At 35.7% G+C, this 26,887-nt stretch overlaps 1 long non-coding RNA gene across 1 annotated transcript in view; it reads left to right on the top strand.

The window, feature by feature from the left end:
* The first annotated feature begins 1,525 nt into the window (after positions 1-1,525).
* LOC128082480 (uncharacterized) overlaps positions 1,526-26,887 on the top strand; it is a 94,797-nt gene continuing 69,435 nt past the window's right edge. Inside the window, exon 1 of the long non-coding RNA XR_008207692.1 lies at positions 1,526-1,747. This is a non-coding gene — a long non-coding RNA (uncharacterized LOC128082480). The remainder of the gene's footprint in view (positions 1,748-26,887) is intronic.

The following is a 26,887-nucleotide window of genomic DNA, read 5'->3' as shown; positions in this document are numbered from 1 at the left end:
CTGCGGTCCTCTTTTGATATTTATGAGGTCAAAGTTTTACACTTTCAGTGACTCATTTTCCGTGCTGCGCTGTTGTTAATTTAAAGCTGAGCAAAAGGATGAAACCGTGGATTGAGGGGTCAGAGTAAAAAGGTAAATCGATAGCTTCCATATTCAAATAGGCTTTGATAACTCCCTGCAGCCTGTTTTCTATTCCTTTTTGTTTCATCCTCTCCTCTAAAATATAACAGAATGTTTCTTATTTTGGTAATAATTCACTACATTTAAGGAATGTTGAATTCAGCCAAAAACCATCTTGCAGAGCAGATCATTCACTAATGGAGAAAAAGGACTCCAGTCTGTTCATAAAAGTAGCCCATAAGCTTCACTGGGGATTTTAATTTAAATAATCACTGAGAGGTGGGACTGAGAGACTTGGATTTTTGCCTGTTAATGAAAATTTAAAGAGTAATTACACTATTAATACATATCAAATCCTTTTTTTCTTCGTTTTGAAACACTTTAAAATGCAGTGTAAAATACTACCACTTCTGCTCAAGGGGGCAGGGAGGAATATTTTTGTTTCATATCCATGGCAACTCTTATTTTTATTAGTCTTTAAAAAGAATTTGCTACTCTTAAACCTCTTTTTAAAAAAGTTATTGAATCATAGCCTCTTTGTTTTCTATTAAAATGTGTTTTCTGTTTATTGAGACATTGAATAGCTCTTCCTTTTTAAAAGAGTATAAATATAAAAATGACTATTAAAGAAAAAAGAATTCTTTAAAGAATTTTTCTCACTTCAGTTCAACAGCCTTAAATATTTCAATACTGGGTAACTCCCAGTATATTCATTTTTTAGGCTAAGGTGCTGAGGCCTCTCCCTTTTAAGAGAATCAGAATTTTGGGTTAATCTCTAACTTCTGATAAAATTCTTGCCTTTTTCCCTGGAGATACGTGTCCCATATATTAATTACTCTGTCTTTACCTTCTTCATATTTAATAGGTGAAATTTATGTTGTGGCTCAGACTTAACATTTATTGTAGGGAAGGAAAGGAACACTTCAATATAACCTTTTATGGTTGTTTGTTTGTTTTAATGAATTATTCAGTATTAGAAAATAAGAAGACCAAAGTTTGTGTTATGTAAAAGTACTGAAGCAAGGTTCCTTTTCTTGTAGGCTCAAGAACATGAAATGTTGAATTGATTTTAGTAATGCCTTTCAAGTGAAATTAGATTTTTGGGAAACTTATAGGAGTAGAAGGAATCAACATTAGTAACAGTTTATAGTATCAGTGGGAATCCCTGGCAATGATTCTGATGTGACCTGGAAATAACTTGTGGCTTCATCAGTGTATGCACTTCAGCAGCATCTTCAAGTTAAGCTGCTCTAAGCTTGCAGGTTTTACTAGTAAGCTATCCTTGGATTAGCCTCAAAGTTTAATTTTCATCAACCTTGCCACATTTTTCATTATAAGTTGGTCTAAATACACTTTCACTGTGGAAAAATGCAAACAACATTAACTTAGGACCTGTGTCATGGTTTGCCAAAGGTTCTCTGAGCGTACATTCTAGAAGCAAGGAGCCTTGCTGAGAAGTGTGCCACTGGACCTACCCGTGCAGGTGGAGAGAGCCAGCCAGCCAAGTGTCAGTGCAAGAGGGGCTTCCCATGCACTGTTTAGTGGGCAAAGCTTGCTGCAGCTGAGGAGATCATGGAATTGGCATCATGAACCCAGGACGTGGAGAACTGATGGAGGAATGCAATAGGTAGGGAGATGCATCTTCTTTCTGTCTTTACATCAGTGCATTTAAAACTGTTTTAGTCTCATGCTGCAATTGAGTTTGTGAACTCCTTGGTCTTTGTGGAGTTGATGGCAGGAGAAAGCTGACAGCTTGGAGATTGGATATTTTGCCTTCTTGTCAGCTAAGCTAATCAGTTATGAAGAAATAAACATTTTAAAAAAAACTCTCTTTTGTCTATCTCCTGCTAAAAATAGTCATGTAAAACGATAAAATTCACAGCTTAGAAGTGCTTTTTAATTTAATATTAAATTAAATTAAGATACTTGCTTAAATACAAGACCTAAAAGTGGACATTGTATTCTCCATCATTTTTTTAAAATAAATCCTTTGTTATTTTTAGGTTCCAGTGTCTTAACTGATTAAATAGATATAATTGTGCATTATAATAAATATTTTAAAAGACATTTTGTGGTAAATTAAGCCTGTGAAATCAATGTTGAATATGTGTTTAAAAAAAAAAAAAAAAAAGCTGTGAAAAGTGAATTAGCTGTTTGTTTTCACCTGAGGGCATTTGGTAGGCTGTATTACTTGTTTTCAGATCTGATTGGAAAATGTTTATTTTTCTCATGATACCATTGTTTTGATGATGAATGCTCTTGGATGTTATGCTTGTGAATTGTTTCCAACATTTCTAGTCAGGTAGGTGTGCTGAAATGTTTAACTTATGTGAAAGTGTAGTATTTGCTCAGAGATACAGCCCAGTTTGACCTGATGCAGCGTAAAAATGGATTTGAGTACATAAAATTACAAATTCCATGTTGTGTGAACATGTTCTAGAGTTCAAATTCCTAGCAGTGGAAAAAATATATTGTATATAGGATTGGTATTTTGAATGGCATGTGCTTGTTTTTATCTTTTGTGCCTACCTTTGTAATTGAGAAAGTCAGTGGAGGAAGAGTACCTAACCAAGTGTTAAAGATGAGTTATAAGAAAACATTGGTTACTATTGTGTTGTTTTGGAAGTGTTCTAATCTGAGAAACACAGGTTTGATTTGCTTTCTGCACTAAGACTACTTTTCAAGTCAGAATTCAGTCATGCATAGTAATCTTAGTATATCAGCTGTGAATGAGGTTTCTTTTGAGTTTGCTCAGTAACTCTGTGACTGACATGGAATGGGAACATGGGAGGACATTGAGACATTGAGGCAATGTGTTATGGCAAGGTGATCCGATAAAAATTTCATCAGACTGAGAAAGATGATGCAATAGAAAGAGGACCTGAGCCAGTTGCTATATGAATATATATATATAAAATAATATATATATTATACACATATATATAGGGAAGTCCTGCTCACCACAAAACAAACAAACAGATACAAATTGATTCCACGGTGCCTTAAATTTAAGTGAGGCTTGATTTTCTCTATAGAATCGGTTGCCACAATGTCATCTGAAGAAGTTTCTTTTACAATATAAAGCTTGAGCTCTTATAAAGCTCTTTTAGTAGTGTGATATGTCATGCACCAGTGTTGAATGTTAACTGTGATGAAATGAATGTGTTGTGAGGAAAAAAGTACTATTAAGAATTCGAAGGGGGAAAAAAACCAAACAAACAACCTTGCAGAACTTCAGGTCATTGCACTCCTGTTCCTTATTGAGTGCATCTTCTGCACACTGTATGTGGGAACTCTTCTTTTTGGTATCCCAAATAAAATCCGTTGGTATATTGGAAGTGCAGAAATCTAGGTGATAATGACTTCTAAACATGCTTTTTATTTGCTTTTAAATTTTCAGTTCATGAGAAAAATAAACTATTTAGGTGGATATATGTATTCTCATTTATAAAATGGTGTGGAAAATTGTGCTTTAAAGAATGCATTGCTTTCAAGCAATTCCCATAAAATCAATCTACAGTGTACTTCTCTCAGTAGTGGAGATCTTGCTTTCAGAACTTAGAAACACCTTTAATCAACAGTTACCTCCAGCTCAGGTTTTTTGCCATTTATTTTTGTGGGTCAGATAAATTAGAAAGGAGTTTGACTCAATTAAGGAGCAGCAATCACAACTGTAAAAACTTTAGCAATTTTTTTTTTTTTAAATCAACACTATGCAATATTTTTAGAAACTCTTGTCCCCACTAGAACCGTGAAAGAATTCTGCAAGCAACTGATTTCTTTTTTTTTTCCTTTCATGTCTGTTGTTCAAAGAGCATCTGGAAAGTTCTGTTTTTAGTGTAGTGTGAGTAGTATTTCTGGCTACTACATGTAGGAGTCCAATTCACATCTGCAGTCTGTCCTTGGAGCACAAGTTCTCTACTGCTTTCTAAATCTTCTGAACTGTTTTGAACATGTTGCAGAGTGAAGTCCTTGGGACCTGGTTGGCTTACTGCTAGGGTACAGATCCTGTCGAAAGTCACCTGGTTCAAGTTTGCTGCACGTGTTTCACACGGCGTGTATGATTGTTTCCGTTCAGCAGATACTCTGGTACAGAAGTATGAAGTCTGCGCCAAGAGGAAAACCTTGCATTTAAGTTTTCCTGTTTCAAATTGGTTTTCCAACTGACCAGGCTGCAGTAGTTAGGGTGGTGGCAGGAATGTTGTTGCTTTCTTTTTCCTCACCTGAGAACAGCAGACTGTAATTTACACAAATGTCAAATGAAGTTTTACAGCAAATCCAGTCATATTAAGTCATGTCTACGTATTACGTAGTCAGGGGCTGTGTGATCTATACTTTTGTTTTCTAATTAGTTATGCAATGCATTGAAACATTAGGATTTGAAGACTCAATCATAAATGTTCCTCACAAATATCTGTATTTGCTGCATGGGGAGAAGAGGAGAGAGAGAAGCTATTTGTTTTCAAAAACTAAAGTTTCTGAAGTGGAAAATATTTTCTTTAGGTCAATTGATTATTGACATCAAATATTTCCATTTCTCAGATGATGAGCTGAAACAAGTCCTGCGTGATGAGAACAAAGGCTGCTCTATTATAGAGGATGATTAGACTTCCAAACCTAATTATCCCCTTTGGGACTCAGCACAGACCTAATGCAGCTTGGATTATGGAGGCAGGTTCTTCCTTTCAACTTTGTTCAATAGATTTCTGACAAGTCTGTTCTTACAGATGATTGTGCTTCAGCATAATGATTATAGAAATCTCTGTAAAGGAATCACTGGATTTTTTTTATTATTATTATTATTATTATTACCTTTTTTTGGTAGTTAGAAGGGAACAGCTATTATGTTTACCTTCGTGGCTTCTTTTTTCCACATTATTTTTATTCAGATATTTTTTTCAAGCACATCCACCCTTACGTTCAATATATTAGAAGTGATTGATGCATTGAGTGTCTACCATCTGTATAACATTTTCATTTGCAAAACAAAATTGTCATCTAAAAGTGCATTTGTGTGATCAATTGAAGTGGTCATTGAGCAGTTTAATTGCCACATCTAATTATAGCTTGATGTGCTGATGAATGGCATAGGAGTTAAGATAAACTGGGGAGTCGCTGAGAGCTACATTTGTGTGTAGACAGACTGTGTGACATTCAGACAAGAACATGGCTGCTCAGTGACCCCTTAAGGCTACCAGTGAAGAAATAATAGGTTGCAGGTAGGCCCTGGAGCTTCAGTGATGAAGTCAACTGATCAGCTTTAGGTGTTTCCAGTAACTGATCTGTACTGCAGATCCTAAAACATTAAGGCATGTTTGATTTTCAGAGGAGGATAATAAAAAAATATATATATTAAGTTTAAATCCTAAGCTTCACTGTAAACATTAGTGCTTTTTTTGCAGTCCACACTTAACACAGAATACATTTTTAAAATAACTGTAAGTCATGTGGCAAAGTGCATCTGCCCATCTCTTTTAGTTCTTTACTCAGCACTTCCATTACTGCATTTTTTTGTAGGTAAGGTATGAATAGTTACAAACAATAGACAGGGAAAACAGAAAAATTTTTCTACACTTGTAAATAACAGGAACTCAGTTTGCATTTAGTGGTTTTATATTTTGCTGGTCCAAAGTTAGAGTGAGTACAGATTCAAAAAACTTTGTTCTAAAATAATAATTAAAACATTTGTTGATTAGTTTGTAATTTACTTTTTATTACTAAAGCAGCTGTCTTTTTCTTGAAGACCAAAAAATTGATTATTATTGTTTAAAACATTGACAATTTAAATGATTGTAATAAATAATTTATTGAAATGATTATAAGATGATAGTTAAAATACTGACTGCCTTGCTTTGCTGATTTCCTTGATTCACTTCTTGAGGAATTTTTAAACAAGCATTAGGATTTCAATAAACCTGCTCATTTTTTGAAGCAGTGTATGAAGCAACCCCAGCTTTGGCAAGTATCCTGGGAGATGAGAAAATGTAAATTGAGTATTTGCTGGTAGAAAATCAAAGTAGAAGGTGGTAGTTTTGATAACATCATAATTATTATTCTTGGATATAGAGTTCAAATTTTACTTTAAGGTATTTTAAAGATGAGGATCATTGTATCCTTTTGTGCTATTTTGTGCAGTTGAACACTGACAGACAACATAGAAAACTTGTATTTTTCATGTATTTGAGACCAAATTATAGCATCAGTTCTTTGTGTTTATCCAAACAATCCATTGCTCCAGTACTGGTGGAGTTTGGCTGGGTGTCTCATAGCAACAGTCCTTTAAGAATCTCCAGTCATCCTCTGTGATTTCGATCCTGCTTGTTATTGAGAATAGGAGAAGGAAATAAATAAATAAATAAATACCACGGAAGTTTTAAGGTGCTTTTATTAGATGTGGCAGAGAAAGGGGCTGAATTCTGAATATGTTTGTAGTGGTGGTGGTGGTGGTGGTTGGCTTTTTTTTATAATACTGTTTCAACTATGTCTTGAGGCTCAAAGAACATGGGAAAGAATGGAGGGGGGAAAGGAGGGAAAAATGCCTTGACATCTAAAACGTTTCCAGCCCGCTTGTAAATATGGGTACACCCACTCCTACACTTCAAAAGCAGCATGCAAAATTTTTCTCTTATGCTTGCACAAACTTAATGGGAGTCCAACAGCTAAATTACCATGTCAGTGTTTTAAAGTGATTTTCATTATTTGTTTGGAGGGTTGCCTTCTGTAAACTCTGCAACTTTCTCATCATAGAACTTTTTTCATTTAAAAAAAAAAAAAAAAAAAAAAAAAGTAGAGATGAGTACAGATTAAAACTTGATAAAGTTTTGGCTATATTTAGAGTTCTTTGCCAGGCTTCTCGCTTACTGACATATAAGAATTTGGTTTGGTGATTAGTGATTATCTGAGATTTTAAGCCTTGTTAGCTTAACATTTACACACAGTGCTGCTGTATGCGAAGAAAAAGTAAATTGAATAGGGACCTTTCCAGATGATCAGTGAGAGAAACACTTGTTTCAGATATTTCAGAGGATATTGTAAAGTACTGCCCAAATATATTCAGTGCAGGGCTTTCTCTCCAGGTACCTTAGTGCTCTGTTACAGATTGTTATTATTACAGTATTGTCTAACTAGAGCCTGGAAATAAAGATTTGACATTGTTTATTCATTAAAAGAAGTGCTGAAAATTTCTCATATATGAAGATACGTTCTAGGGAATAAAAACAAAGTATACCTGTTTATATCCATAGTACCGATACTAGTATAAAAAAAAAAAAAAAAGTGGTAAAATGCATAGCAAGTTATTTCCTCTGCTATGACTGTTGAATGAGTGTGTGGTATGCACACACCTGGTATCTTATTTCATTTCAATATCAAAAGTATTTCACTTTTGATATGGAAAGACAGCCAAACTATTACAAATTTCTACAGTACTGCATAAGAAATCCCCCCCATCTTTGTACCAGATAAAGAAGAATATAATGTGATATCCCTTATATTTCCTGCTAGTGGTCTGATGAGTGAAATTTGAAGTGAGTTCTTTCAGTGAATGAATCTTAAAATAATTTTTCAAGACCTGCATAGGTTTGTAGGATGGAGCTTTGCTATTGGCATGATGGTCTTAAGAAAGTAGACAAGACCAAGGCTTATAATACCTTGTAGGAGCAAATGTTAAGGTTGGAAAACTTTAGATGAGTTTTAAAGCACATAAGCCTTTCCTGTAGGCTGAAATATAAATACCAGATCTCAAAGCCTAATGCAAGTGCAGAGTTATTGCTCAGTTTGCCTTGGTTTTATAGAAAACTTTTCATATCCAGGATGAAGTTAAATAAGATCTCTGTTCTGTGGTGGACTTGATACTTGGATGTAAGTTAGGCTGTTTGAATCTATGTCCCCTGCCTCTGTCTAATATTTGGCTTCAGATGCATGTTTTCATGCATCAGTTTTAGTAATTTTTAATACTAAAATCAGTTTTAGTAGTAGCCAAACTTCCAAAACACTTGAGAAGAATTGGAGTCTCTGTCTAGAAGGTAAAGATGTGGAGACTCTGGGCAGAATGTCCAACAGTGTGGGCTATTATGTCTCTGTTTGTGTGAAGTTTTTTTACGTGTTGTTTTTCACTTAAGAGGATGTGGTGCAGTTCTCAAAAATCCTTACTGTGGCAGCTGATGCCCTGTTTCTAAGACTGTACAAACTTTGGTTGATACCCATTACCACATAGGAAATAGTTTCACTCTTCTACTTCATAAAATTCCATGTAGTAAAACTCCAGACTTGTCAGAGTGTATTTACTGCAAATATCCTTTAGTACCATTTTAACTTGTTATTTTGCCATTTTGTCACAAGTTTTTGAAAGTCAAAATGCATTTAAAACCTCAGCATGCTCTCTTTCCATTGGTGATGCCTTAAAGTACAGTGACAGGCTCTGTATGTCTTTCAAAACTGCTTGTTACTTCCTCAATTGCAAGTAAAACATAGTGTAGATGTACTGCCTATTTTCAGCAGGAAAGATTTGAACCCACTTGTTTAAAAGACTGAAACTCTCTTAGCTAGCAACATTTTTTTTTAATGACTGTAGTAGTTAAACTGCAAATAGAATGTAATTAAGTAGAAAATCATTATAGCATGGAATCTAACACACAAACAAAGCTCACATTCTAGGAGGAGGAAAGAATATTAAATGTAAAGCCATTTAATTCAGTAGGAGAGGTTTACAGCTTTCCATCTTGAAATACAGACGAGAACTGGATTGTTGGAACCGTAACACATAATGCTCCTTTAAGACAGAAGTGACTTACATTTAAGTGTTCTATAAAAACAATCAGAGAACACACGTTTTCATAAATGTTTTTTCATAAAGCACGCAGGATAATAAAGTTGCTAAGCCTTCTAAAGCCTGTTATCACTTGTGTCCTTAATACTCTAGTTTTTGGCTTTTAAAGTTATATTATTAGTTTAACTAAAATTTACCAAAGTCTGCCTGTTTCGTAGAACTGACTCAAATTCAAACCCAACATTTTACCATATAATTCAGATGCTAAAAATCCTATCAAAATTCTAGTATGTTGATTATGTAAGAACAACAACAACAACAAAACTAAAAAGAAAAAGCAAAAAAAAAAAAAAAAAAAAGCAGAGCAATCACAACAACGAAAACTATAGGAAAACAGTCCTTTTATATTTAGTGGAAAAAGATAATCAGTGTCCTGTTACTAGGTCTGAAAACTTCTGTGATGTCTGAGGTAGTGGCAGTATTCCCTTTGAGCTTTTTATGCTTAAGTATATCTAGTAACCTTGGTGTGTTTTTCATCGGAAGTGATATTAATCATGGGCTGATGTAATGCAGAAGTCTTTGAAGCCTACAGAAGTATTTATCAACAGTTAGAAGACTTTACATTCTCTGTTCTTGCTCGCTGTTTTCTGTAAGGACTGAGCTCCTGTACCTCTTGATCTTGTCATAGAATATTCTTTATTACTGATGGACTACCTGCCCTTCTGTTTACAGTAAGCACAAAAAGTACTGGGTTTTTCTTCCTGTGGAGATAATGGATAAGAACTAAGAGGTTCTTGTATCAGAATGTTTTCTGTTGCTTGAATGAGAAACTCAGTAACTTATTTTTAAGATTCAGTTGTAATTAATGTGGGTTTTTGTATTCTTTGGATTCTTTGCTGCAGCATAGTTCGATCCATTTGAGTTTTCCAGGGGTCATATGTTCTACCTTTGGCAGGGCAGAGTAAGACAGAGGTTTTATTGGTAGGGCATCAGAACATGTTTTGTGGAATGATCTAGTTAGGACAAATAGTTACTGCGCTACATGGTGCTGCCAAATCTCAGTGGATATTAAGGTGAAATGTGTTTGTGTTGTAAATTCTATCAATGCAAGAGAGAAAGCTTTCTGGGGCATATGGAGTTGGTGATCACAGTTTATGAAGTTTAAAGTTTGATTCAGCAAACCGAATTGTGTAGCCTGAGTTGTTGATGTTATCCTTCTGGGCCCTAGATTGGAGAGACAGCTCTGGTAAATTCTGGCTCCTGGGCGTTTTCAGTTCTCCTTTTTATTCCTGAAGGAAAAAAAAAAAAGACAATTGGTCTGTTTCGTGCTGGTATCAAATTTGCTTTAAAAGGTATTCCCTCTGTGTGGCTGTTCAGAGACAGCTTGAGATTTCTGAAGTTTTAAATAGTAATATTTTTTTTCTGGAACAAATAGGCTGTTCATCAGGATGGCTGAACGGCTCTGACACTCAAAAAGCATCTGGGATAGGAGCTCTTGGGACAGTGATGGGAAGAAGCAAAAGTTTTCTTTTTTTTTTTTAGGTACTGAGGCACAGGTTTCAATTGTGACATAGCTGCTCAGTAGGTAACTTTTAAGTTCTTTATTTGGCAGAAGGTTGCATATGAGAGATGGACAATACAGACTGGGTGGCACAGGAGGTCAGTACTGAATCCCCAAATGATGACAACTCTCATGGCTTGGAGCTGGTAGTATGAGAGGATCCTGGTGAAAGGATTATTATTAGAAAAATACAAGGCCCATCTTCTGTTTGTTGGAGCCTATGATTGTTTTATTAGCACTGTCATGACTGCTTGGTTTCTTATCTTGAAGATAAATTTATGATTCTATGGCGTTCCCCAGGGTCAGACAAGGAAGAAACCAACAGGGGTGGGGGCAGCAACTTCAACTGCTTTGTTGGTAACAGATTTTTTTCTTTTTTTAGTTCTTTTATTTTTTTATTTTTTTATCTCAGAAGCTGACTGAAAGTTTGATGTTTGCCTCCCAGTCCACCTGAGCCATGGTCTGTAGTTGGTGATGGGGCATCAGCCTAGTGCTGCTTCTGGGGTTGCCTCTGTGGGATGGGGGCAAGTGCAGGGGGATGCTGCTGCTGATCTTCCTTTTCAGGAGATGCTGGGGACTCCCAAGTGAGTGGTCTGTCCCGTGGGCAGGTAGGCCAGCTACCACTGACTGTCCCGGCTCCTCCTCTGAGGGTGCGGTGGTGGTGATGGGATGCCCAGGACCTCCATAAGACACCAGGAAGCTTCTTAGTGCTGAGGCCTGCAAGTGGCCCGGACCAGAGGCAGGAGGCTCCTGATGGGAGGTACCAAGACTGAGGATGATTGCAGGACCATCCTCCTGTAGCACAGGCATTCTGGTGGTCCTGCTGCTGGTGGAACTCTGGTCATTCAGGGCTGCAGCAATGGTAATGAGCTTCCTCATGTAGCACAGTTTGGCCACCAAGACTTGTCTGTGACTTCCACAACAAGACCCCCCCCTTGTCAAGCCCTTACTTACACAGGAAGCCCAGAATGATGCTGTGTCTTGTGTGTGTCTTCCACCACCCATCAACAGGGACAGTTTTGATCTCTTGTTGGAGGCACCAAAGCAGGAATCCTCAACTTCAGTCCAGGTATGAGTTCACACTGGTCTCTGCCATTGCTCAAATTCATACAGTCAGGGTCAGTGATGTTAGTCACCTTTCTCTGAGTTTGCAACCAGTTTGGTGGTGACCTCACTGTCAATAATTGCTTTTTTTTTTTTTTTTTTTTTTTTTTTAAAGTTTCATTCATTTAGTAAGTTGGTAGTATGCTTACCTGGTGAAATCTGAATACAGTACCTAGAAATCTCTGCACAGAGCATATGGAATCACTGTTCTATTTTAGAATTTGCATTATTGTGAGAGGTAGTAAATACTGCTTTTTATTTTACTTGAAATTTAGAAATTATTGATTTGCTAGCACCTTTTTATTACTTAATGATATTATTAGGTGGAAGCGATATAATGGGTTCATGTAGTATTAATGCACTAATGGATACTGTATGCTATATTCATGTTTGCTTTCAATAAATTTCAGTAGTTTGTTTTTAGGGGGTTAGAGTATATGTTATTTCAGAGTGGCTTAAATGTTTGCTGCTGCAATTCTGGGATATGATGGTGATGAACTAGACTGTTACTTTCAATAGAGTGAGGGACATTTGTAGCATATTTAGGACTTTTTTTTTAACCTTTGAAGAATGATAAATTGGCAATTCACTTTCAAAATCTTCTGTACCTGGTTAAATCCTCATGCCTGGACTGAAGTTGAGGATTCCTGCTTCAGTGCCTCCAACAAGAGATCAAAAGTATCCTTGATGCGTGGTGGGTGATGCACACAAGACACAGCATCATTCCGGGCTTCCAGTGTAAGTATGGGCTTGACAAGGTGGGTCTTGCTGTGGAAGTTGCAGCCAAGCCTTGGTGGCCAAACAGTGTGCTTCATGAGGAGGCTTATTACCATTGCTATAGTCCTCAATGACCAGAAATCCAACACTTCATCATTAATAATATTCTATATTCTGTTTGATCAGAGGCTTGCACTGAGTGTGTCCCAAATCCTCTGCAGTCCATATGTACTGCTAGAAGTGTTTCTAGGTTCACCGAATATTTTGTTTCACAGTTGAATTATTTGAGTGTCAATTGAATACCCACAGAAGCTGATGTGAGTGGAGGTGAACTTACTGGGGCTTTTGAAATGGTTGGTAAATGCATGCACATCCCCAATTTCAGCAGCAGGCAAGAACAAGAATGACTGTTCTTGAAGAACATCTTGGAGTTGGCAAGGCAAAATTCCATGATATAAGAAAACCATGCTGGCCTTTCACAAATGATTTCCATTTCATCTGTTCTGTTTTTTGTCTGGAAAATGAAGTAGATCTACTTCTGAATGTTCACAGGAAATCTTAGAAATTCAGTGAAAAAATCACGTATAGAGGCATCGCTATGCCACTGATATTTTTAATAGTCATGCATTCTCAGTACTTTGCACTGACGTATTTTCCTTGTTCAGCTAGTTGTGATTATTCACAAGATATATTATCCCTAACAATCTTCACATTACACATTACTGGTGAAAATAGCACTACTTTCAGTTGCAACTCTGGGTTCTCCTTATCTGGTATTCTCATTTGACATCCATTATTGTTTGCTGTTCTGAAAAAGTATTTTCCTTTGCTAGACAGTTTAAAACAAAGCAGGTAATGTTCCCTTGAGTTGAATAGATGGTGAAGGAAGAAGAAAGGATTTCCATAATGGTTCAACAAGAGCACTTAATAAATAATTTATCATCATCAAGTGCCAGCCTTATCTGAAACTTGACAGGTCTTTCTTTTATGATTCAGTAGTGTCTGTGATGACCTGCTGTACACATTGGCCGTCTCTTGATGTTATGAATGCATTCTGGTGTCATCCAGCCACAGTTCCTTTATAAAATGTCAGAAGCAGTAGTTTGATGTTGCTACTGATATCCATGAACTATGTGTTAATAAATGAAGTTCTCTCAGGAAAATACTATTAAGCATTAAAATACTTTCTCATACAATATTTGAATTTGCAGTCATCTTGCTTTATGTAAGAAAGTGGTTTTCTTTATTGATTGACGTTATCATACAGTCAGGCAGACACTGTAGAAGGTAGAGTTACTTTTTTGCATTGATATATGTTAGAAGTTAACAGAGAAAGTGTCCTTTCTGCTAGCGAGAGTTAATATGCAGGAAGATAATGGGTTATAGAAATGTTGCAAACCTTAATAGTGTGAGATCAATGTTATTGCTAAAATGCTGCTACATACATTATTAAGACCTTCTTCAGAATTGAATTGCTTGAAGCACAGTTGGACTGTTAGAGGATTCAGTATTTATCTTTATGAAAAAACACTAATGGATCTGAATTTAGGGAAATAGCACTTGCATTTTTCTTCTAGTTTAGGAATGTGAAAAAGTACTTCAGGAGTGTAGTGATGAACACATTATTAGACAGAACTATTTATTGCTTTGATACTAAATAATGTTTGACATTTAGAAAGCTAAATTAGCTGATAGTGGAGGTAGGCTATGTTGCAAGAATTACATGTATGCTTGTGTATGTATTTGTCTGATGGGAAGAGAATGAGCAAGATAGTCCTAGTTTGTTCTATTAGCAGTATATTCATAACTGATACCGTGTGTCTGTGTCGCTACTGAAGCGTCTTGAAACACTGCTGGATGTCTAAAGCCTCAGAAATTTTACTGCTCTTGTTATTTTGAATATTCATGTACCTGTGTGATTATGCAAGTTAAATGTAACACATACAGCAGAGGTATTGTAGCTTGCTGTGTTAGTTGGAAAAAGTTCATCTTAAGCAAATGAATTATATGCTTGCACACATACTATGCAACTATCAATCTCTCTGTCCAAACTCATAGTATTTCTTTCATGTATCACGAAACAACAAACAGAAAAAGTGACAGTAAAAATATGAGAGAAAAGGAAGGAGGGGGAGAGGAAGAAAAATGAAGAATTATGAGACTCAGGGTACATTGCACAAAATATGACTTTTTAAGTTACTTTTTCCTCTAAAGGGAAAGTTTGTGTGCATAAAATCAATTATAATTTACTATTTCAAAGCATGATGTTTATATGGCTACTCTGCTTCTTATGTTATCTTTGAATAGAAAGATTCTGAGAAATATATTTTCCAGTAACTGTTTTACAGGTTATTTTTATTTGAATCTTCTTGCAAAGTTCCGGTATAACAAAACAGCACTGTATGTAATGAGATTTGCATACTTCTCAGCTGATTTTGTTGGAAGGTATTTGCCTTTTTTTCTTTTTTACATCTGCTCTTTAAACACATGAAACATCTGAATAATAAATTTATCTGGTGGCATTTCATGAAGGCTATTCACTTTAAAATGCTTTCTCTTGATTTAAAAACAATAAAAAAGAGATTGAAAAAGGCCCATGAAATTGATTTCCCATGTGAAATTGCTATAAATTAAGAGAGCAGCACATAGAAAAACACCTTTTTATGGATAAAAATAATGCAAGAGCTGCTATGAAAGCAATGCCTCTGATTTAATTGCATCAGCTCAACGTCAGAGGCAGATGTTGCTGACATGGCTGTAGAGGATGAACCTTCCCACCAATTTTTCATTACATTTTGTTGCTGCGCAACAGAAGGCTGCAGAGGGGCAGTCTGATAAAATGACACCTGACAGGGAAGTGTATATAAAGCAAAGCTGGGCCATTGAATTCTTCCACGTGGAAAAAGATGGCACCCGCTGACATTCATTGACACGTGCAGTACATTTATGGAGAGCAAACAGTGGATGTGAGCACAATGACGAAGGGATGGTGTATTTCAGCAGTGGTGACGGTGGGTGCTCTGCTGGCAGATTTCTGTCTGTGGCTCTTGTTTTTTTGCTGGTGAAAATGCAGAGCTGATGGTGGTGACTATGTTGAAAAATATTTTTGCTCTGTGAAATAGTGACATTGTGATCTTTGTTCCTGTTGTACTTCTTTGGGGAAATAAGAGACTTTACTTTTGAAGAAATCTTTATGTTATAATTTCAGAAAGTTGTTTAGGTTTCCTTGAGGTTTCTAACTGTCACGAAGGCAAATAATATTGTATTACAGATCTGTTTAAGTTGCGGATTTCTGAATTCAGAAGATTACTTCCATTGCCACCTTTTTGTATAGCTACAACTTTGTTTTTGGAAGTAATTTTCTGTGAGTGAGCTGTACAGACATATTTGTAAAGTGGGAAGTTTGTGTATAGAATCCTGTTCTTTGATAGATGTTGTTTTTCAACACTTCTAGGGTCACTGGCTGATGATAGCCTAACGCTTACTTTTTCAACATGCTTAAAGATATTTTATATGCACTTGAAACTTTCAGAATGTTGGGGTCTATTTGCCAGATTTAAACATGACCAAGAATTTCGTTTACTACAAAAGAAAAGGTTGCTTGTGATGCTTCTGTCTCTGCTGATCCTTCTGGTGTTTTACTTATTGGAATCTTAATACCTTGTGTTGTTTTGGAAATTATTCACATAATCTGAGTCAATCATACATAAATGACACTTAAAAAAAAAAAAAAAAGAGGGGTTGCTAAAAAGTTGCAAGCAGTTTTCAGCAGTAATTTTGTCATGTTCCTGAGCACTACATTTGCCTGTCCTAGACACAAATGTTTAGGGTACTGAGAAGGATTTTGTATCTAATTTCAAGATGATGATGATTGTAAACACATTCTGTTAACTGGAAAGAACTCCAGTGTTGCACATCTCAATTGCCATCTTGAACAGAGGACAGCCGTGATACTAAAGGAAAAACCTCATGGAGTCTACAGCTCTGATGTCCACTTGAAGTGAATAGTGTTGCTAATTTTCCCACTCGATCAAGGCCATAGACAAACTGCATGATCTCACTGCAGAAATATTTGTGAAATCTCCAGTATTAAAGTCAAATGCCTGAAGTTAATGTAGCTTTGACAACTTACGTGGCCCTCAGTGGTATGCAGTGTCAAAAGTTGTTCATTTAATTTAACATCCCTCTGTTAGCACTGCTTATTAGCTTTCTCTTGTTTCACTGCTCTAAAACAGTAAACTGACTGTGCTAACTTAAAATTAATGGGAAAACAAATGAAACTTTTTATATAAACAGGAGATGAAAAACAATTGATTTCACCTTCACAGAGTGAGTTATAAACTCTGTAGTATGAGATGTAGATGAGAGAGATCATCTCTTATTCCTCTTCTGAATCTCAGAAAGGTGCTTGGGATGTGATTATTTGAAAAATTGCTTGCTATCAGAACAGCACATCAGTTTTTGTCTTTGAATTTTAAAGGAAACACTCAAGAAAATAAGACACTGATTTTGAAAAAATTACTTAATATTCTTATCAGAATTTAAATTAGAGTTGTTTTGATTTAAATCAGAATAGGTAGACATGAATTTTGTGTGTAGTAGGGGGCCTGACCTGCTAGAAAGGAGCTTTTTGCAGAGAAGGACCTAGCAATCCTGTTGCTCGGCAGGTGTCCATGATCTAGCAGTGTGCCCTTGGAGCCAAGAAGGTCAGTGGAATCCTGGGGTGCTTTAAAAAGAGCATTGCCAACAGGGCAAGGGAGGTTGTTATCCCTCTCTACTTTGCCCTGGTGAGGCCACATCTGGAGTTCTGGGTTTTCCAGTTCAAGAAAGATAGGGAAGAACTGGAGGGAGTCCAATGGAGGACTGCAAAGATGGTCAGGGACCTGGAGCATCTCTCTTATGAAGTAAGGCTGAGAGACTCAGGACTGTTCAGTCTGAGGAGGAGAAGACTGAGAGATGTTATCCATGTTGTCTTATAAGCATCTAGCCCCTATGATACTGTGAATGTGTGTGATCCTGTAATAATTGGAGTTTACCAGGGACAGTATGATTTATTGTTTCATTTTGGGACCCACTTAAAATCGAATGCTGTAGAAATAGTAAGGTCAGTGAAACACAGTGGAGTAAATATAAAGCATCTAATTAGTATATATTGCTAGAATTCATGTAGTGAACTCATTTAGTGAAATTTCTTGTGTGAAGTGCAAGAAAAGATTCTCCCCTGCAATAGGAACTTTGAAACTTTTTTCAAAAATCTGTTACTGGATATTTCATATTAAAGCACTTGTGTGTGTACAGCTTTAATGTATGGAACTCACATTAAAATTCTGATTAAATTTTAATGACATTTAGATCCTTATCTGTAGGCTTTTATATACAGGTTTGCCCTTAATTTCAGTGCAAGTGGGAAGTATTTAGATCAGTGGAACGTAATGTAAAAAGATAGTGAAGCATATAGCATGGGGACAGAGAAATGCTACCAGAACTAGGTTCACTAGAACTTATGCATCACGTCCTGCTCACAATACGCAGCTGAGTTCTTAAGAGTCCTGATGTACAGAGGTATAGAATTTTAGGTATATCTGTATGTGAAGAACCCTGTCAAAGAAATAGTAACTTAGCCTTAACCAACATCCTACAGTGTCCCCATGCTTCAATTCTCTCCTGTTTTTAACACATTAAAGGAGGGAGGTAGTGGACAAACTTGCAAGCAATACTATGGTTCCTAAGAAAAAAATTGAGTTCTGTTTTTAATTTAAATCAGTTTTTTAAAGTTTTGTACACTTAATACATGTTCTTGAAATTTCTGAATTCTGTTGATACAATTACTGTTTCAGAAACAAACGTACTTTAATGTGTTGTCCTCACAGAAGGTAAAACTGCTCTAGTATTTATTTATGTATTTTCAATGTTTTCTCAATCCTTCTAGAATCTTCTGATAAAACGTAGCATTGGAAGTTATTTGTTTTGTCAGGAATTAATAAGCATGTTATAAAGTATGTCAGCTCATGTAACAGATTAAACCAGTCTTTTTCACTATTTAAAGCCACAGTCCTTGGTATTTAACAAAGGAGGTGGATGTTGTGTTCCTGGAAATTAAGTGGGTTATGTATACACTTCATGTTTTAAATGAGAAAGTGAAAAAGAACCACAGGCAGGAATACTGCAGCAGTAGTGCCAGCCATCATGCATCTTCCTCTTTACCCTAATTATGCTTTTCTAATGGCTGTCTAAAAATGCAGTAACTTGTTTTTGGCAAACACGTGTTAACAGTTCTCTTCATATTCATTAATTTTAGCAGAAGTTGGATAAAATTTGATATTATTAGAGGTTGATATTTTTTGCTGTTAACAGTAGTAATCAACATTTGCAGCATTACAACTCTGTCTTTTTTAACTGGTTCTGAAAACAGGATTATGCATTTTGTGAAGGTCACGTTTATGGTCAGACCTTTCCTCTGGTTAGCTAATGAATACACATAACAGTCCCTGCAGTTCTCACTGCCAGCTGCTGACCTTGTGGGAGAGGGAAGGGATAGTGGAGGTGTAATATCCTTGGCTTGTCTATGTAGTTGTAAAATGAGATTATTTGATCATTTCCTTGTTCATTGCAAAGTCATATGTTATAAAGACTTGGATTTTCTTTTTTTAATTAAAATATTTTAATTATGTTTTTGTAACATGCAGTTAGTTGCTGATGAGTTGCCAGGATTAGGATAGAATGATGCATTGTAATTAGAGGCCAGCCTATAATTACATAACAATGAAAAGAACCACAGCTCTAGCTTCAGTATGTATGGTAGCTGAAAGAGTGTTCATAGTTGTTTTTGTTTGCAGTATGCTCTGATGATCTAGTCTGATTCTGAAATCAAGTCCATATGAATAGATTATGGTGCTTCTGTGAAACTCCTTTGAAAACACTGGAGTTGATGCAAGGTTTCTTGCACGTGAATTTGATTGTAGACTGACAGATCTGAAGGACTGGCTGTATCCAGGTTTGACTTTTTTGTTGTATTGTAGTTCATTTAATCCTTAAACTTTTCACTTTTTCAGAATACATAAACAAGATAAAAGTAATTTCTTTAGTGTTTTTTTAATGGAAGTTACATTAATAGGAAAAATAGACGCAATGGATGCATGTGTGTATAAGTTATAGTATATTAATGCTGAAATAATTAATGTTATAGTATATTAATATAATTGAATGACATTTATGACTTCTGGATTCAATGTCCAAATCCTTTTGTACAAAATAAGCAGCATTACTGAGAAATACAGATGAGCCCCCATTTTGTATCACTGCTAGAAAACATATTCTCATTTATGAAGCTTGAACCTTCTGATTTAAATTCCACTTCTCTTTTAAATGTTTAATACAAACATTGTGGTCACATGCTCTGTAAATTTTCTGGAGCACGAGCGACCATTCCATGACACCCTTGCATAGGAATCCTACTTCAGCTAGGACTCTAGATAGTAATAACATACTGCAGCTGCTTCTAGCTGCATGTTGCTTTCAGTACAGCTGGGAAGAACTCAATTTCTCAGCAAGCAATGATTAGCATTTTGATCTTGACAAGCACTTTACTGTCTGAATACCAATATCTCAATGATTGTTTTCACCAAGCAAGGCATAAACAGCTACTGCATATATCGCTTCTAGATAGCATCTGCTTACTAGAAACACTTGATCAAATACTCACAATTGATTTTTTTTTTAACTATATTAGAAGTAATCTCCTCTGATTTATATTTCTAGAAATATAGTTTTATGTATCTCAACATGCTAAGTCAACTGATTCCAACATGAAATCCTGGAAGACCAAAAGAGCATTTAGTGTTTGGTGTTGTGATGTAACGTGGCAGTGCTTCCTGCCAGTGCTCCTAGCTACATGCAAATTAGCAGTATTCATGTGTAACCAGACAGCATTTAAAGTTTTACAGATTAGCCTAGCCTGAGATAAATCCAATTATCCTTTCCTTTGTTTGCTTTCATTATGCTTTTGTTTTGGGGTACCTTCCTTGTTAACATTTTAGAATTATTTATAAAACTAATATCAGGTTTGTGGAGAGCAATAAGATGTGTCACCAGGCAGACGTATGAGAGAATGCACTTTGTCCACCCTTTTGTAAAGGAAGTATCTTGTAAATGAAGCCCACGTACAAGTGACTAGAGAAACTGAAGTCAATTTTGCTATGTATTTATGCTTTGTTGGAAAACAAATTTGAACCAAGATAAGCCTGTGCTGCTGGTCACTTTTTAGTTGTTAGAGAAAAGTCTCCTTTCTTCCAGGAGTAGGCTAACTGTAAAATGATGTCTTGTGGATAGCTGATAGAGGGTTAGCTGTTCTCTTCTAATGTTCCCTTTGTAAATTAAGGAATACTGCTAAAATGAATATGCTGCAGCACATGACTGCAATGCATTGTCAAATAATGCTTTATTTTCAACTGAATGGTTGTGAGAATTGTTCACAAGACAAACTGTTCACTGTGCAAATGACTGTACTGATTTATGGAGTAAGTGCTTGTTTGTTTAGATAATATTACCACTGCTTTAAATAGGTTAACTAAACTTGACCACATAGCCAGACTTACCTACATCATGTGTAATCAGGATGTTCACTGTGTACAGGAAGCTAACAGCTGCTTAGCAGAAACAGATATGGTAGAACCTTCAAGATTATAGCTCAGATCCATTCTATTGTGAAAAGAAAGGGCCTGGGTTGGTAAACATTCAGATTCTGGGTGAGAGCTGCAGGCTGCCAGATGCTGATGAGTCAGGCTGTCTCCCAAACCAATTTCTGAAAGGCCTGAAGGATATGGAATTGGCCCAGTACAGTAGGAACAGTGTGCTCAAGCTCACAAAATCATACAAGTCTCTTTCCAAGTCTCTCTGTATAGCTGTAAATGTAGTCTTGTCTTCAGGCACATTATTGTTGTTATTGTTTTCATCTGTATTGAAGTTGATACAAAAAGAAAATGTTTGGATATCATTTACAGAGAATTATATTAATAGCAGTAATAAGAAATGAATTAGTTTGCCAGTTCAAGATCTGCTCCTGAGCAGTACCATCCAGCTTATTGGAGACTTGAGGCTAGCTGTGACTTAGCTCACCATCTGGTGAGGTTTTAGATGAGAAGGAGCATCCAACAACAACAAATCAGCTGAAAAAGCTCAGTTACGTGAATCTGTGAGGAACTTAAAAGACAGATAGGAGTACGAGGTACTAAAGAAGAGGTCTTGCCTTTTATCAAATTGTATAAATGTTATAGAGCATATTGACACCTTGTGGGAAAACAAGCGGAGATACGGTAAAAGAGAATGACAGAGGGACTATGAGAATCACTTAGTTATAAAGAACAAAAGATGGTTTGAAGATTGCATGAGGAAATTGAGGACCATTGTGGAGTATAGCTAATGCACATTCAGTTATCCAAGGTTTAAGTAACACTCCGAAGATAAAAGTCAAACAAAGGAAAAATATTTGTCTGGCTTAATAGAGAAAATACCTGAAGAACAACTGAAGAGTTTTTGAGGAGAATCTGAAGTGTAGGCATATTCCTCTCCATTTGCACATTTTTTTTATTTTTATTTTTTTCCTGAAGTTGGAATAAACTTCAGTAGAATTCCTCGGTAGTAAATGTCATCCTGGGGATACTTCATAGAAACATACTGGAACATAAATGGAGTCCTGTGAAATAGAACATTTTCTTGGGAATAAAACTAGTTGTTGCACATACACCTTTTACTGAGGTCAGGATAAGGTAAATGGAGAAGAAGTACTTAACAAGAAAATTCAACATTAACAGGGTGTTAAATTGCTCTCAAATGGTCCTGTGGCATTAGTGTACAGGGAACACATAATTTATTTCCAAAGAGAAGTTCAGATGGTTTTCACTCTTTTGCAACTGGAGTTTTAAAGCTATAAAATACATGTGGGCAGGAGGTCTTGTACAGCTCAGGTGCTTGACCTGTAGCATAGACAACAGCATTTTAGTTTGTGATCAGTTCCTGTATTCTCTATTTCCAAATTCTTCTTGCCTAAAAAGAATATCTGTAATCTGCTCAGTTTTTTTAGAGTGGAATTTCACGTGCTATTCTGCAGAATGCTGGATCGGCTTTTTCAAAAACAAAAACCAACCAAAGGGGTGTGTGGAATCTATGCAGTATAAAATAGCAAATCTCTCCTGCTCTACCACCTTTTTTTTTTTTTTTTTTCCCCCCATCAAGGTGGTAAGGTTGCCCCTTAGGTGAAAACTCTGCTGTGGTTAGTCTAGTAGTTAGGGGAATGAGGGTCAAGATGCATAAAAACCTGTCTTTCTCAACAGGTAATTTAAAGCACAAATCTGAATCTCTTTCCTACACTGAGTTTTCTGTTTAGTTTCTGTGCAGTATTTAATAACAATAATACAATACAAAAGTAAATGGATTTGATACATCCAGATTCTATTTTTTTTTTTTTTTTTAGAAGAGAATAAAACACTAGGATAATAATTGGAGTCTAAGTCTCTGAGGAGCAAAATAGGTAGAAGTATCAATGTGTGAAATAGTAAATAAACTGAAAATCCAAAATAGTTACCCAGACTGTAATTACATAAAGGTTTAGGGAGTAGTGCAGTAGGAGTCTTAATGGTGAAATGACTAAAGATAAAGGCAGGTATTTTCTATAAAATAGAATTTTTTATCAAGAATGAGAAATTGAGTAGGCAATCCAAAACCTCTGGAATAACAAAGCACCAGGTGATAGCGTTCCATTTTGGGACTCAGAATTTTCAGTCTGATTTTGTTAGTAGGGGAAACATCAGGGAATAGTGAAGAAGTGGTCATAATTTATAGAAGATTTTGACTGCATAGGAAAGAACTATTTGGTGTTTAACTCAGTAAGCAAATGGTTGGCACTAATGTTCCCATAGGTTAAGTGTTATATTCACCATAACTGATGGAATCACTTAGGAATTGCTCAGTCAGTGAAAAGGAAAGTTGTCAGCCTGTGGTTCTCGATGGAATGTGGCTTGGCGATTCTAAGCTACTATGTTGGAACTCGCTTTCCTTCAAGAAGTTTTATGCCTTTTGTCTGTGTTTTTTTTTTTTTTTTTTCCTCCTAGATTTGAATTATAAACAACTACCAAATCCAAAGTTTCTGTTCTTTGTTTCAACTTAAAAATAAATAAATAAATAAATAAATCCTGTGAGTCTTTAGCCTGCATACTTTTTGTGTTAATTCAGCAGTCTTTTTTGCTTTGAAGATGAGCCAGAGTAATACATCTGTGCTTTGTGGAATTGGGCCTTACATTAGGGATAGCTGAGCCTCATTAAATTGGATCCTGGATTATACTCTGTCTACCTGCAAACCAAACAAAATGATAGTTGGTTTTTGTTGCTGTTTTCTTTTCTTTTTTCTTTTTTCTTTTTTTTTCCCAAGTATTTTGGGAGTAATATAACAGGAGATAATGTTTTTATGAAACTAAAGTGCATAAAGTGAAAGTAGGCTAAATACAAGTAATATTGTTTGTATAAATACATGGGAAATTCTGTACAAACATATGTAAATAGCACCGAGTTAATAATTTATAGAAATGATGAAGGTTCAGTAAGTTGTATATCAAGTTAAGATCCTTCTTGATTTTGCATTCTCAAGTATTATGAGTCAGCAGCTTTGTAACTACAGCCATCTGAATCTCAAATGCTAAATGTATTTTTAACACTGCTCTAGAATGCATAAAAAATTACAGAAGGTCACCCTTTTGAAAAATTTAACTCCATGTGTAATTTGATATAGGTAATATATCACACATTGCCCACTGAAATGTATCAGTGTACACTAAAAAGCTTATACTACAGAGTGCTGCTTATGTCAAGACACAAATGCTTCTGCTACTGCTAAAGATTGTCAATGATGCTACTTAAAATAATGAAAAACAAGTTAGTATCCACAGGTAGAAGCTGAATTTATTAGCTGATATGAGTAGCAAAAAGTTTCAGTGCTTGTCCTTGTTAAACAAAATTATGGTAACACTGGGCAGAGAAAGACTAGCAGCAAGAAATTCCAGATGAGAAAAGCTTTGTGACCAACACAAAATGGTAAAACCAGGATACAGCCAGCTGCTAAAAGACCTGCTCTCAAACACTAAGCTGCATTATTTATGTTGATACTGACTGCTAGTGACAGTTTCAAAAACTCAAGATGCTATAGCAAAACTAGATTTATCTATCCAGAGGATTTTAAGCAAGACTGAAGAGGAGTGATGTACTGTAGAAGATAATTAGGAGAGCTAAATTGTTCTCTGCAGGACAGAGGCAACTTGCTTTTTTTTTTTTTTTTCCTCCTCAAGTGCTGGAATGAGATGAGGAATGCAAAGAGCAAAAAGTTCAGGCAAATATTTTAATTAAAAATGTGGAAAGCCTGATAATGGGAAATTTAAATAAGAACTGTGAAATTCAAAATCTACTTGTACGGAACACATATGTAGGATTACAGACAAACCAAATATCTCTTGGGAGGCTCTTTATCTCTTTGGAGGTAAAGAAGCAAAAAAAAAAAAAAAGAAAGAAAACAAACAAACAAAAAAAAACCAGCCCACAGGCCAAAGCCACTTGACTTCTTTGTCAATAAGCAAAATATCTGCTCAGGTTCCTTCATATGTTGATCAGTGTCCAGGTGAAAATAATATTAGGCAAACCTTACATGGGTCACAGCACTGAGGAACACCTGATGCAAAACGTATTTTAAATATTCATTTGAATAGTTTGTTAAAGACATAGAAGGAAAAGTCATCAGTTTAAATGTGAGTGCATCTCCTGTGAAGTTCAAATGTTGTGTCACAGTTGTAGAACTCTTCAAGCATATGAAAGGTGGGGTGTGTGCTGCTTATTATGTACATACTTCTGTTTTATTTTTAGATTGCAGAATAATCTTCCAGAGGGTTTAGTGCGAATTTCATCACTAGAGACAGAAACTGGACTCTTGTAGTATTAGAAATATAGCTTTGAGTTGGTGTAATGTCATGGAGTTTCTGAAGGATGAAAATCCAGAGTGAAAGGAAGCTTCTTCTGCCTCATATCTGTGTAGTGGGTGGCTGAGTAAGTAGTGCAAAAAGCCAGAGATGTTTCTCTTTTTTGTTTCAGTTGTCTCACAACTGTTTATTTCGCTTGTTCTATGTAAAATGTTTTGGCTACAGAATAACCTGACAAATGGCTGGAATACTTTGTTCATTTGAAGTGCTGATTCTTTTGTCCCACCTTATTAGAAGTTTATTGGAATATGGTAATGTTTAGATACTGTTGAAGCACAGTTACCTTTTACTCACTTTTACCTATTTCTTTCTTTTTTCTTTTTTCTTTTTTCTTTTTTCTTTTTTCTTTTTTCTTTTTTCTTTTTTCTTTTTTCTTTTTTCTTTTCTCTTTTTTCTTTTCTCTTTTCTCTTTTCTCTTTTCTCTTTTCTCTTTTCTCTTTTCTCTTTTCTCTTTTCTCTTTTCTCTTTTCTCTTTTTTCTTTTTTCTTTTTTTTCTTAGGAGTTTATAGAGAGAAGCTAGAAGAAACTAAAAGTAATGTAAAGCACTTCTGAATTAGATTATGACCGGTCAGGCCATCCTACCATATGAAAATATCTTACTAATATCCATGTATATTTTTACTAGCTTTGTGATTTAGAACCCATATTTACTTATTTTTATGTGCAGGTTGGTATGTGGATGAGCAGAGGTCGTTAGAAAGTAATTAAACCCACACAACAACAACAAAAAAGAACAAACAGGGAAAGAAAAAAATCAGCAGCTAGATGCTACTGATGAAAGTGTATTGAAAGTGTATTTACAAACTGACAATTGTTTGCGTGAGAAACAGTCTTTGAGCAGGCAAATATGTCAGTGAAAATTTGAGTAGATTTTTGTCTTCACTGAGTGATCAGACACATTAAATTGATGCCCAACTTGTTAAATTTTGGTACGTGCTTGTTAGAATGTAGACAATAGGTAAAAGTTGAGCGGAAAATATAGAATGCTATTGTTGCTAAAACAATGATGAATTAATCTCATAGGAACAGTTATCTCTGATATTTCATAATTTTTCCCCCATATCATCAATTTAAGAATATTTAATATGCTGAGCGTATTTGATTGAAATAACTAATTACTGGTGCTTCAACTTATTGGAGTTACTTTACTGGGAATGTAATAGAAATATCTATTTCATAGCAATATGAACACTGTGTGTGTGTGTGTGCGTGTGTTTGCTTTTTAAAAATTCCATCCAGTGTAATAAATTTTATGCTTTAATTGCATGTTAACCTTTGAGAAATTGTCCTTCTGGGAAGGCTTCCCACTAGAATATATAGTTTCCAAATTCGGTAATGTTACAGTTGCAGGTAATTGCTATGGGGAAATAAGCATAATCTGTTTTTATGATCATGCCAGATGAGAGACTTCTTGGTCTCTAGGCCTTTTAATAAAGGTCCTTTCAGACTACGTTATCTGACAGTATGCGTCATTGATTTAAGAGCAGGAAGACCTTTACCTATGCCTTGGGCCTAAAGAAGACTGCAAGTTTTCTCAGCCAGGAAGTTTTTTCTCTTCAGAATTCTTGTCTCAGATTTTTAGATACAGTCTGTGTTTCTAAACTG

Source organism: Tympanuchus pallidicinctus, unplaced genomic scaffold (genome assembly GCF_026119805.1).
Source record: "Tympanuchus pallidicinctus isolate F22 unplaced genomic scaffold, pur_lepc_1.0 scaffold22, whole genome shotgun sequence".
NCBI classification, from domain to species: domain Eukaryota; kingdom Metazoa; phylum Chordata; class Aves; order Galliformes; family Phasianidae; genus Tympanuchus; species Tympanuchus pallidicinctus.
Note: the sequence above shows the minus strand (reverse complement) of the source record. Positions and strands in the feature narration are given on the sequence as shown.